Consider the following 13,983-nt stretch of genomic DNA (forward strand, 5'->3'; position numbering starts at 1 on the left):
AAAGGAGCAAGGATATTTTTGCTAACAGCATAGATATTTTTGCCTTGATTAACTCAGGCTTGTCTCAGACACACAGACCCTAGTTCCCCTCTTGCCCCTGGGCATGAGCTGATGTGCCTGTTCATGGCAACGGCTGGCTGCAGGCTCGAGCTCAGCCTGTCCTCCTGCCCTTAGCTTCCTGATGGACCTCTGGCCCAGCGCTACCAGCAGATTGCTGACAGCTAGAAGCCGGCCTCCTACAGGTCACATTCACTCTGCTGGCACGAGGCACCGTTCTTTTTTTTTTTTAAACTTTATTTTTGGCTGCGTTGGGTCTTTGTTGCTGTGCCCAGGCTTTCTCTAGTTGTGACGAGTGGGGGCTACTCTTCGTTGCGGTGCGCAGGCTTCTTATTGCGGTGGCTTCTCTTGTTGTGGAGCACGGGCTCTAGGCATGTGGGCTTCAGTAGTTGTGGCACACGGGCTTCAGTAGTTGTGGCACACGGGCTCAGTAGTTGTGGCACGTGGGCTCAGTAGTTGTGGCACACAGGCTCAGTAGTTGTGGCACACAGCCTTAGTTGCTCTACGGCATGTGGGATCTTCCCGGACCAGGGCTCGAACCCGTGTCTGCTGCATTGGCAGGTGGATTCTTAACCACTGCGCCACCAGGGAAGCCCAGGAGGCACCATTCTTTTATGGGTTCATGAGCCTGTTACCCCAGCCACGAGCATGTGTGAAGCTCCTGCTCCAGGACTGAAGGCCACTCCTGGCTGAACGGAAGGCAGAAAACTGACTGGGATTCAGGCTGTACCCTGGCCCCAGTGGATGCTCAAGCCCTTCTCAGCTCTTGTTGCAAATTCACCAACTTCCCCCACCTACTCCCTGATGACTAATCCGCTACTCCCCTTCACACACAGGCAAATTAGATGACTAACAATCAGAAGATACTTTATTCATCCAGTCACAGACCAATGCCAATTAGAGGAGGTTTTCTCACCTCCACAGAACCCAACATAAATAGACTAAATAGATGAGGATGGGAGCTCACACAGGCAGACATCTGGAGAAAACAAAGGATTTCGTATCTCACCATGCATTTCTTTTCTTTCTTTTCTTTTTTTTTTTGAATTTTTTTGGCTGTGCTGTGCAGCATGTGGGATCTTAGCTCCCTGACCAGGGATCAAACCCGTGCCCCCTGCAGTGGGAGCATGGAGTCTTAACCACTGGACCGCCAGGGAAGTCTCCTCACCATGGACTTCTAAAATCTAAAGACATCCTCAAGCACAAGAAGAATTCATGAGAAATAAAAGATCTTCTCTGAAGATTAGTTGATTTTTGAAAAGTACTTATTGGCCATCTACAGCAAACAAGCCTTCTGAAATCGATAGAGAAATTACACCATCCGTCCATGATGACCTCACTGGTCTCTAAAATGAGCCAGAGCAATGACTATGCATTTAAATGGGAACAGTTTACTCTTTACCTTCCCTTAGCAAAAAGAATCTCATACTCAGAAACGATTTCTGCTGGTGTACGGTAATAAAACTTTTCTCCCATTTGAGCCCCAAATGATGGAGAACTCCGAATTGGGGTACTTCCCTATTGTCACTCTTCCTGATGACTTTGCTGATTGTATGTTCTCTATTCACTGCTGACGGCATGGAGCTGCTTTTTCACAGAGAGCTAAGTCAACAGATCTGTCTCTAGGGGAAACTTAGTACCTAGGACAGAAACAAGTCTGACACATTCCAGGAGACCCCCAAGTATGGGACCCAAAGCAGACTCGTCAATTCTCTGTAACTCAGACCCCTTTGCGAGCTCCTAGGCAGCCTTGGAGTGGGTCCAAGGGGACACATTTTGCTAAAAGTGGTGCCGGTGACCTGAGAAGAAGAGACAGGAAACACATGGGCTGAGTCAGGAGACTTAAGTGCACGTGACTTTAGCAAATGGCCCAGCCTCTCCTGGGTTTTCTCATCTGGAGGAAGCCTACCTCAGAGGGCGGCTAAGAGGCTCCAAGTGGGAAAGATTATGAGGGTGAGACTGCTTTGCAAACTGTAAAGAGCTATATGAGTACAAACATATTCACATGTGTGGTCAGCACTCTTGATCTGGAGTGTGTTTCCTGTGCTGGGCGCTTGGTGCCTTACATGTATTAACTCCCTTAACTAACTCCATTAATGGACTGAATCGTGTCCCCCCCAGATTTCACATGTTGAAGCCCTAACCCCCAGTGAGATGGTATTTGGAGGTGGGGTCTTTGGGAATTAGGTTTAGTTGAGGTCCTGAGAGTGCCCTTATCAGAAGAGACTCCAGAGAGCTTGCTTCCTCTCTCACTACTTTTAATTAAAAAAAAGGAAAAGAACCCCCATTGCTTCAAATCCTTGCCAACATTTGGTATTGTCCATGTTTTAAGACCAGAACTTTCTATATATCTCGCTCTGGCCATTAGAAAGTAGGAGGAGCTTTGTAAACTTGAAGAGTGTATTTGTGGGTGTTACCAAACCAAACTTGGTTCCGCTCACCCAGATGTGCAGCAAAGCCAATATATTGACACCGGGTTGTGGTGAAGGAAAGTACAGCATTTATTGTGGGGCCAAGCAAAGGGAACGGACAGCTCACGCTCAAAAGACCTGGACTCCCCACTGGCTTTTAGGGAAGGGTTTTTAAAGACAAAGTGAGAGGGAGGGTTTGGGGTACATGATCAACTCATGGACATCCTTCTAATTAGTTGGTGAGGCAGTAACAAGGTGATCTCAATTATCAGTTTTCTGGCTCCAGCAGGTCTGGCGTCTAAGTGCTTTGCTGCTGGTGGTCCGAATGTAGTTAACATCTTCCACCTGATGGGGGGTTTTTGTCTCTGCAAAACAACTCAAGGATATGCTTCAGGATATTATCTATAGTCCTTGAGGAGGAACTAAAGGTCCTTGACTCTGTTTTATGGCTAAACTATTATTATTTTGTCTTCTTTCACTGTTTTCCTTTGTTTCTGCATTTTTAAATTTCTCTGATTAAATCTGCTCTTTGGAACTTGAGGAAGACCTAGGAAGTTAAAGGTTTTTTACAAACAAGAGGTGGGGAACATGGGGGGAGTTTGTCACCAGGAAGGCCCCTTAGTGTCCTGCTCGGTTTCATGGGCACTGTGGTTGGTGCACTACACAGAATCTAACTTAAATTATCCCCTCATAACAACCTGTTTAGAGGCTGGGAAAAGTGAAGAAACTTTGGAACTAGAAATCAAACCCAGGTTTTTCTGGGTCTGTTTTTTTTTTTTTTTTCTATCCTGGCTAGGACCAGTGGGAAAAAAGAGTGTTGAGAAGGGAGATTGTAAGCAGCTAGGGTAGGGGGTCCTGGAGAAAGGGATCCAGGAATGGTTTTCTTGATACAAGAGAACCCATTTTGGCCTAAGCCCTTTTGTGATCTAAGCCTGGCCACAATGCTTGCCCTTGAGTAGGTCTCAGTAATTAATGATTTTAATGGAACAAAGGAACGCAGGAATAGAGAAAAGGCAGTCAAGTAGTGCAGTGATAAAGCAGAGTCCTAGTTTCTCCTCAACGGGTATACATAATAATATATCCTTTTAAAAAATTTATTTCTTGTGGCTGAATGGCATGTGGGATCTTAGTTCCCCGACCAGGGAAGTCCCACCAATATATCTTAGAGTTCTGCGGGAAAAAGGTCCCTACCCAGGTGGAGGACAGAATGATGACGTTGACCCTCCCGACTTCAGTCAGCTAAGACTTGGACTCTGTTGACCTTAGCCCCAATTCTGTGCTAATGGTCCTCTGCTCAAGCCCCTTCATTAATATGTATGTACCCTTAGCTTAAACCTTCCCAAGTTTTGCTGTTTGGGGAGATACTGCTTTGGGAAAGGTCCCCAGTGTTCTCCTTCCTTGCTGCAAGTAATATACATCCTTCTCCTGATCTTTGACTTGGTTGTGTCTATTGGCTCAACATCCACCAAGAGGTGAACCCAGCTTTCAGGGAACAAGATCTCTGTGCAGGAGACTATTGTCAACTCTTCCCATTGGTCAGAGCCCTCCAGGAAGCTCAGAAGATTCTGGTTCATGGTAGAATCCAGTGCTTCTGGCCCTGTAGGCTTGAGTGAACTGGGGGCAGGGCATAATGGGGGAAAGAAATCCTCCTTCAAATACTTCCTTCCTTCCACCTGCTAGAGGTCTCAGGAGATCACACTCTCAGGCTCATAAAAGGCCTAAAGTAAGAATTAGGGGCCCAAGGAGACCTTCAAAAGGTCTTATCTGTGGGACTTCCCTGGTTGTCCAGTGGCTAAGACTCTGCGCTCCCAATGCAAGGGGCCTGGGTTCTATCCCCGGTCAGGGAACTAGATCCCACATGCATGCTGCAACTAAGGAGCTGGTGAGCCACAACTAAGGAGCCCGCCTGCTGCAACTAAGATCCCATACAACCAAATAAATAAATAAATATTTTTAAAGAAAGAAGGTAGAGAGAGGATTCGCTCTTATCAGTTGTCACTCTGTTGGGTTAACACCTGGGAGGAAGAACTAGCTGATGCCCAAACCGTCAGACTCCACTGTCAGCTACTAAAGAGCCCAGTAAATATCGACAGACCATCCATTAAAAATCTCTCCACCACCAGCCTAACTCCTCTGGATTTAGAAGCTGGCAGAAAGAGGTCAGAGGAAAATGAATTTACAAGTGTTTACAAAAGAGGGAGAAACAGACCAGGTATTTCTTCAGAAAAGGGACTTTTTAAAGGACAGCCAGAAAAAGTGGGGGGAGGATTGTTTCTACTTTAGCCTTTTCCAGTACTTCCTTAAAGTCTTTAAAAAAATTTTTTGTAATAGTTTTATTGAGATATAACTGACATACCAAAATATTTACTCATTTAAAAGTGTACAATTCAATGTTTTTTTTTTACTAGGCTCATAGGGTACATATATATCTATCACCACAATCAATTTTAGAGCACTTTTATTACTCAAGAAATCCCATACCTTTTAGCTCTCACCTCCCAAATCTCCCATCTCCCTGTCTGCCCCCCCATCCTGAGACAATCATTAATCTACTTTCAATCTCTATAGATTTGCCTTTTCTGGACATTTCATATACATGGGATCATATAATATGTGGTCTTTGTGACTGGCTTCTTTCACTTAGCATAAATGTTTTCAAGGCTTATCCATGCCATAGTATGTACCGATATTTCATTCCTTTTTATAAATGAGTACCATTCCGTTATATGGGCATATGGCGTATTGTGTATCAGTTTATCAGTGGACGGGCACTGGGTTGTTCTACCCTTTGTTTATTGTGAATAATGCTGCAATGAACATCTGAATCCAAGTTTTTGTGAGGATATGTTTTTATCTCTTTTGGTTGTATACCTAGGCCTCTTTTCCAGAAGCTCAACAGGCAAACATCTTCTGTGCATACAGGCCAAGGCCCTTCTGTACATTCTGAGAGCTATTCCCTGGTCCCAAACCTGGCAAGTTAAGCCAAAATTCTATTAAACCTTCAAAGTCCATTTCATTCATTTATGAATTCACTCAATGAACAAGTGTTCGTTCTCTACTAGGTGCCAAGCACGCTACTATGTGCTGGGGATGCAGAGGGAACAACACAGGCAAAATCCTGGTCCTCTTGGAGCTTAAGAACCAGTGAGAGCAAAGAGGGAAGTAACATAGATCCTGTGGCATGTTGCTTCCTCCATGAAGCACTCCTGGATCTCCCGGGAATGGTTCAATTCTACTCTAGTAGTACCTGCTTATTTTTCTTTTGTTCTATTTCAAAAGGGATTTCTATCTCTATAATGGCACCCATCCAAAATCCCGTAAAATTGAGAGAACGCATGGAAAGCACTTGGCACTCCTCTTGTCATGCTATAAAGAAGAGAGAGGGAGAGAGAGAGATTTATCGTGATCATGGGCGTGTCCTCCTACTTGTGCCTCTTATGAGCACTCTTATGGAATTCAAGAATGACTGATGTCATATGAAGGTGACTTGGCAAAACACTGACTTGCAGTCTGGAGTCCAAGGCTGGAGTCTCTTGATCCCCTGCTTACAGCTGCTGTTGTAAGTTCCTTGGATATTCCACACACTTGAGGATGCAGCAACCATGTGTGGACTGAGTCTTTTTTCCTTCCACTCTTACCCCTAACTGGGACCAAACAGGTGTGACCACATGTGTCCGGAGAGCTCTCTGAAGGGCCCTGGCATGCACAGGGACTGTGTCACAGCTCATGGCCAGGCATCTGCAGGACACAGCAGACATCCAGGGCCTGCTGGAGTTGGCCAGATCTACAGCTTTCTTACTACAGGAGCACCAGGATAAAATACCAGACTTTTCTGAGCCCGTTGGATAATACTGGGATCATACCAACCTCGCAAGATTGTCATGTTAGAAACATCCAGGGGACTTTCCTGGTGGCGCAGTGGTTAAGAATCCGCCTGCCAATGTAGTGGACACAGGTTCTAGCCCTGGTCCGGGAAGATCCCACATGCCACGGAGCAACTAAGCCCGTGTGCCACAACTACTGAGCCTGCGCTCTAGAGCCTGTGAGCCACAACTACTGAGCCCGCGTGCCACAACTAATGAAGCCCACACGCCTAGAGCCCGTGCTCCACAACATGAGAAGCCCCCGCAATGAGAAACCCTCACACCACAATGAAGAGTAGCCCCCGCTCGCAGCAACCAGAGAAAGCCCGCGCGCAGCAACGAAGACCCAACACAGCCCCCAAATAAATAAATAAATAAATTTATTTTAAAAAAACATCCGGGGAATCATGGAACCAAGTGGGACTTGAGCCCCTCCATCAGCCTCCATAGGAACCCCCACCAAGTAAACTTCAGGTACAACAGTGTGCTTGCTGTGTACGTCCTCTTCAGGACCGGCCTCCTGGCAATCACTCTTCCAAACAGATTTTTGCCTCTCAGGTGCTTCTCTATAGAAATCCTGATGCAGCTCCTGAAATTGGTACTCAGTGGTAATTAACTACTACCTTTTTTTTTTCTTACATAGCTGGACGATCTGATAGGCACAGTCTCAGAATAGTAAAGCTAACAGCCTTTTAAGGCTTTTCTGGGAAGCCTGCTGTCTCGATACCCCCCATCTCTGGCAGTTGTTTCTGGATCAACGAAATAAGAAACAGCTGTCCCCTCCTTCAAGAATCCAGGCTTTGGCTTTGATGCGCTGCGTCTCGGCCGGGTGGGCCCCGGGGAATCTCTCCAGGCAGGGTGAGGCCCGAGGGCCGCCTCCAGCCCCCTTCCGCTCCGCACGGGTCCCAGCGCGCAGGGTGGAAGCCGGCGGCGCTCAGAACCCCTCTCCCCAAGCGGCTGGAGGCCCGGGAGCCGGGCGGGCGCGGCGGCTGGGCGCCGGCGGTCACGTGGTGAGTCAGCCGGGCGCGGGGCGGGGCGGGGCGCCGGCGGTCACGTGAGGAGTCAGTCGAGCGCGGGGCGGGGCCGGGCGCTCTACTTAGCGCGGGGGCGGCCCTGAGGAGCTACAGCTGCTGCTCAGGCACCGGCATTATCACCAGCGCCGGCCAGGGCGGTCTCAGTCTGCAGGCCCAGGCCCTCTGCGACGGCAGCGGAGCGCGGTGAGTGAGTGCGTGCGGGCGGGTTGGGGGGATGGGGAGACCGGCGTCCCTGGCCGGGGGAAAGGGGGACCCTCGGGCAGTCGTAGCCGGGCGAGCCGGGGCGGCACGGCGTCCTCCCGGATGTCGTTGTGGTGAGAAAAGCAAAACTCAATCCCAGAGCGAGTAGCCGGTGCTCCTCCCCCATTCCCACTCCGGCTGGGAGGCTCGTGTTCCCCCCCGCCCCCCACCAGCCCCCAGTCTCCGAGTCGTGTTCTGACCCCAGGCCGGGTCATCCAGACCCCACGGTCCGCCGTCTTCAGGGCCGGGGAGGGCCGGGCGGTGGGATCCGAGGGAGGAGCCTGCGAGGAAGAGCTTGGCCCGGGCCCCGCTGACTTCGGCGGCAGCTCGGCTCCTCAGCCCCTTTTGAGCTAATGGGCCTCAGTTTCCTCGGCAAATTGCTGGGATGATAATATTTACCTGCATCAGTTTTAGGTGCATTCTTTTTCTAAAGGGTTTGCCCGGGCAGTTTCTTGCACACAATCACACCCAAGTCCAGGGACCCCCAGAGGACAGAAATTGGGAAACAGGAACCTGGAACTGGGTGGAGGAAGGTGGGACCCACAGGAAGAGTTAAATCCACAGATGGGAGGAGAAACTAAGCAGAGGGGGGGACAGGAGGCTGTAGGACCCGGGGTGCCAGCCCCGGGAGTGTCGGGGGAGGGAGAGGCCGGGCCCCTCCCTGGATTGCTAAGGAAGGGAGCCGGTCTGGGCCCAGGGTGCTGCGGGGGAGGCGAAGGCAGAGCCCCGGGGGCATCGCCTGTCCCTCAGCTGATGACCGTGGAGGCCTCGGAGAGGGAGCGTTGTGGGGTGACCGAGTTTGGGGGTCCGCCGGCTGTCCAGGTAGACGTGAATTGGATTTGTCTTCTTCGTGGGCCTGGGTCAACCCCTTCCCCCGGCACTGAGGAAGCCAGTATGCTGGCACGGGGAGAAGGACAGTAGCTCAGGCTCCACATTCCCTCCCCCTGACCCAGGAGAGACTCGTACCCAGTGGGGGGAGGAGGGGTTCAAAGGGAGACCTAGAACCTTTGGTTACCTTTGGAAAAACCGACCCTCAGGTGCCTCACTAGAGGCGAATGCAGCTGAGATGCGTTCATCTAATTGAATCTATAGACGCAGGGTGATATGAGGAAGAGCCTTAGCAGGGCGTCTGCTTTGGTAAAGGCTACTTTCCTTTTCTTTCATAACATCCTTAACTTGCTGGAGGATTGTTTCCTGTTGGCACTGGGGATGGTGACTTAGCGCCTTTGAGCTTCGTAGAGAAAGGGGCTGTGCTGCCCCCAACCTGTGTGGCTTTCCCAACGAGTTGAAGGCACCCTGGAGAATGGATTCACTCAAACCTTTGGGGGCATTTTTGTCCCAGAGCTGGGGTGCAGCCAAGTGGAAGGGTGCTGATCCCTTATCTGGGGGCTTCCCAGGCCCAGGGGAAGGCGACTTGGGCCAGACACAGCCCTGACTCCACTTGAGCTCCCCTACTGCTGGGTCTGGACAGCCTGTTTCTGAACTGGCCAGGCAGTGAGTGTGGAAGCCCTTTAGCTCCAGGAAGCACCTTCCTGTGTGCTGCCGATTCAGCAGCCTGGGCTGCGGCCCTCCTTGTAGATGGGCTCTTTCTTTCCCCAGCTGCCGGCCCTGGGAGTTGGAGTAGGATGTGGTCTACGTTTTAGGGCTAAGATACCTTGTGTTACCATTGGCAGCTGGATTGGGAAGTGAAGGAAGAGTGCTTTCAGGTGAGCCTTGGGTTGTCTCTTGGGTGGTTTTCTTAAATGTGGTGATGAGTTGGGGTTGTATTGAATATCCCTGTGCTCGGGAGAGAAGAACTGAAACGTTTGACGGTGAGGACCCACAGTGTCTGCCGCCTGTTTTGGGCAGTTTAGCATAAGGAAAGCGTTGGAAATACGTGAGGCTGAACTCTATGAAATGGTAGTTTTTGTACATCAAGGAGGATTGCAGTCAGGCACTTGGATATGGTTCAGCCTCACGTGTAGAGGTGGTCAGGATTGACGGTAAATTGACGAATCTAGTTGAAGCACACGCAGGTGTGTGTTGGACTCACTGGGTTTTGGGAGGCTGTTGGCATTCCACCCCTCGTCCCGTGTCTTCATCTTTCTTGGTTCACGCTCAGCGCACACTCCAGAGCTGCCTAAGCAAGGGTGCCTGGGAGATGACTCCCGAGTTCCTCCATGCCTGGTATGTTCACATCCCAACCTAGTTTAGGTAGGAGGGGGATCTAGGGATCAAACACCATTAAACATTTAGACTTCAGTCCCGTTTTAAAGCACAGGCCTCATCCCCACCTGCTTTCTGCAGCACCCACAGCTTCTTATCTCAGGTGAGTGTGTGTGTGTGTGTGTGTGTGTGTGTGTGTGTGTGTGTGTGGTCTTAGAGTCAGTGCCTTCCCTGCTGGTCATGGCCCCCGTGGGCAGGCAGCAGCTTCCAGCTTCTTCACTCTGCAAATCTGTTACTGGTGTCTGAGGGACCTTGTAACTCCTAACTGCTCTTCTCTTTATGATTCTCCTGCCTGGTTGGGTTTTTTTTCTCCTTGTTCTTTTAATACTTTGTATCAATTTGTGAATAATGTTATTGAAATTAACATACTTTAATTATACTGCATGTGTCCTTTTTCCACTTGTGTCTGTGAGATTGATTTACATTAATACATAGCAGGTCCAGTTCATTCATCTTAAATGCACGGTGTATTTATTTCCCGAGGGATAGTTAGTTTTGCTTTTTCACTGTTCTCAGCGCTGCAGTATCCTTGTCTCTGTCAGACACTTGCAAGAGTTTCTCTAGGGCAGAAGCAGCGGAAGTCAGTAAGTTGCTGGGTCCTAAGGTGTGTGCACCTTCCATTTTTCTAGATACTGACAGTGCTGTCCAATGAGGTTTTACCAACATATATTTCCAGTGGCCTTGAAGGTTTTTGTCTCTCATATTTACCAACACCAGACATTATCGGACTTTAATTTCTGCCAGTCTGGTGCGTTTGAAATGCTGTCCTTGTTTTGATTTGCATGACTGGGAAGTCGAATTTAATTCTTTGCTCTAGGAAATCATTGATGAGATTTTTCTATTTTTGTTGTTGATCAGTGATAGTTTGTGGGTTCTAATGTGTTTGTCCACAGCAAGAACTTAAGAAGGCTTCTTTTGATCCTAACCTAGGTATCTGGACTTGTCTGCAATTAGATAATATTTTCTGATTTTTTAACTTTGAGGATGCATGTGGATTTGGGTACTGGAAGTCTGACTCTTCCACTTCACAGGTGAGAATACTGAGGCATCTGCAAGTTTGTGACGTGACAGGTGTCACCCAGATAATTGTGGAGGAATCTCTACAATTCGATCTCTTGGCAGTTCTGTCCCTACCCAGGTACACCATCCAGAGCTTGCCTTGGGTCTTTTCTTAAGCTTCAGTTCCCCTCACCTGGGAAACAAAAACCTTAATCAAGACCAGAGGCCCTTTTCCATCACTACCATCTTATGAATGCTGGGTGCTGGGAAGGATGGTGCCTGCAGTCTTGACTGTATTACCTGTCTCTATGGGGCAAATCACTCACTTAGTCTGGTCATCAAGGTAACCTAGAGTTACCAGCACGGATGCGGCAAGGAGGATGGGACAGATACCATCTAGATAGTGAACTGATCCAGTATAGAGCAGTGTGAAACTAGCTACTCTGCCGAGAGACCCAGCGGGGCTGAGCTTCTCCGTGACCCCCTGACCTGCTGACCTGGACTGGGGCAGGATGTGCTCACTGGAACAAACCAGTCACATGGCCTCTGGGCTTGTGCAAGACCTGGGAAGGCGATGCCGCCCAAGGGGTTCAGCCGCTCCAGGGTACAGGCCTTGTCACACATCAGCTGGGAGCCATCAGCCCCCCCTTCTCCAAATACTTAGCCCTGCAGGTATTTGGGGGGTACTTTGTTCTGGTGGTCAAGATAGCAGGATATACCATCATCTGAGTAGGGGGATCATGATTTTTCTTCCACACTGGGATACAGCTGAGAATAGAAGAATTACCCTGGGATGGCAGGAGTTAACCGGCCTGTGCACAGGGAGCTGTATGTTTGCGCTGCTGGTTCTGGTGCGTGAGGGATTGTTTTCTGTTGGCAGTAGGGCTGTCCACACCCAGCCAGGCTGCAGGGAAGACGTCTCCTTCCATCTCCCAGCAGCCTGGCGAGGGGAATGTATCTTCCCAGGGCCCCAGGGGAGGAAACCCAGACAAAGCCGGAGAGGCGAGGCCTTTCTGTTGCTTGTTCTTGTGTCTGCCAATCCCCCCCACCAGTGCCCAGCCAGCAGGGAGATGTACTCTAGCCTGGGATTGAATTAGGGAGCTGCTGTGTTCCCGCAGGCTGGAGAGGCATGGCACACTAATCTCATTTGAATCTCCAAGGATTTCTGGAAGCTTTTATGAAGTAGCCCCAAGGTCCTTCAGAATCCAGGCAGCACGCCCGTTTTAGAAGCTGAGACACGGGGATGAAGCACCTCTTCAGCATCTCACTAAGTCAGGGTCAGAGTCGGGGAGCAATCCAGCAAGCAAAAGCCTCCAGAACTTTCCAGAACTTTGCCCAAATGGTCATGTTTCTCAAAACTACAAAATGTTTTGACCGCTGAGGGCCTTCTTGGGGGGTCCATGGTTTTAGGCCTAGGAGAGTAATTATCTAAGTGTGCAGGTTATGAGCTGCTGTGACCGACCTTAAGCAGTGTCCCATTTGTGGGCAGTGTAGCCGCGCGGTTTCCAGGCACCATGGGAGAGCAGCTCGAGGAGGCCTCCCTGCTGAGCCTGGTGGGAATTAGTCACTTATTTCAGGCAGACGGGGAGCAGGGGAGTCCCTGTGAGTGTCCGAAAGGGTTCAGGTGGCGGAGGCAGGTGGGGCCTTCTCACAGCTTCTGGAGCCTGCAGTGACGCGCTGGGTGCCTTTTCTGGGCCACACAGCGCTTGCTTGGGCGCATTCAGCTGCGGGGAGCTGGGCTCTAGGGGCTGGAGAGCCAGCGGTGCCTGGCCATCTGTCTCCTTAAAGCTGTGAGGATGAAGACTGGCAGCTGTTTTTGTTTGGTTTTGGTTTTGATTTAAAGATTATAAGCCAGAAAGCAGCTTCACATGTTTCCATTAGGAACCAAGACGTAAAACAGAAAGACCACGTCGAGGCTGTGCTTCAGACTCAAGGAGAGGTCCTGGGTGTCCTTTGGGTCGATCAGAGCACATCTGAGGTCAAGGCGCTTGTACCGCTCCAACATGGAGGTGTAAGTGGGCGGCTGACATGGAGGGGAAGCGCAGGCCTGCCTGCTTCTGTGTGGGTGCGCTGAAATGGCCCAGGCTCCCGGAGCCAGTGCCGCGGTGACGGCAAGGGGCAAGAGCAGCCTTTGGGGAAGAGAAAGAAACACAAGCTGTAGCAAGGTCCCACTGAACCTTCACAACCCTCCAGCCCTTCCACCTCCCCCGCCCCCCCCCATGCCTAGAGCCACTTTGCTGACATGAAAGAAACAATCTTAATTTGTGGCTATAGGAAAAATGTAGGCACTCAGTTCTTTAGAGCCAACAGTGAAAGGGGTCAGCAGTATTTAAGCGGCAGCAGTGGGTAAGGAAGAGCAGAGGACCTGATGAAAGACTGTGGCTGGACATGCATCCATCTTCTTCTGGATTAGTCAGAAGATTGCAGCTGGCTGATTTGGAAATTTCAGGTACATGTACTGTCTCCTTAGATCAGATTTAGAAACCAGTCTACAAAGGATTCTTAATTACGTAAGAAGCCTGTTTTAAAAATCAAGCTTGCCATATGATTATCTCAAAACATGCAGAGAAAGCTTTGGACAAAATTCAACACCCATTTATGATAAAAGCCCTGCAGAAGTAGGCATAGGGGGAACTTTCTTCAACATAAAAAAGGACATAAATGACAAACCTACAGCAAGTATCATCCACAATGGTGAAAAAATGAAACCATTTGCACTAAGGTCAAGAACAAGACAAGGTTGCCCGCTCCCACCAATCTTTTTTTTTTATATGGCATTTTTTTTACATCTTTATTGGCGTATAATTGCTTAACAATGGTGTGTTAGTTTCTGCTTCAAAACAAAATGAATCAGTTATACATATACATATGTTACCATATTTCTTACTGCTTGCGTCTCCCTCCCTCCCACCCTCCCTGTCCCACCCCTCCACGCGGTCACGAAGCACCTAGCTGATCTCCCTGTGCTATGCGGCTGCTTCCCACTAGTTATCTACCTTAGGTTTGGTAGTGTATATATGTGCATGCCTCTCTCTCGCTTTGTCACAGCTTACCCTTCCCCCTCCCCATATCCTCAAGTCCATTGTCTAGTAAGTCTGTGTCTTTATTCCTGTTTTACGCCTAGGTTCTTCATGACATTTTTTCCCTTAAATTCCATATATACGTGTTAGCATA

General features: G+C 49.5%; 1 protein-coding gene across 1 annotated transcript in view; it reads left to right on the forward strand.

The window, feature by feature from the left end:
* Window positions 1-7,411: 7,411 nt before the first annotated feature.
* CTSB (cathepsin B) overlaps window positions 7,412-13,983 on the forward strand; it is a 22,676-nt gene continuing 16,104 nt past the window's right edge. Inside the window, exon 1 of the mRNA XM_024761398.1 lies at window positions 7,412-7,548. The gene's annotated coding sequence lies outside the window, so the exon portion shown is untranslated. The remainder of the gene's footprint in view (window positions 7,549-13,983) is intronic.

Source organism: Neophocaena asiaeorientalis, unplaced genomic scaffold (genome assembly GCF_003031525.2).
Source record: "Neophocaena asiaeorientalis asiaeorientalis breed wild unplaced genomic scaffold, Neophocaena_asiaeorientalis_V1.1 scaffold635, whole genome shotgun sequence".
NCBI lineage: Eukaryota > Metazoa > Chordata > Mammalia > Artiodactyla > Phocoenidae > Neophocaena > Neophocaena asiaeorientalis.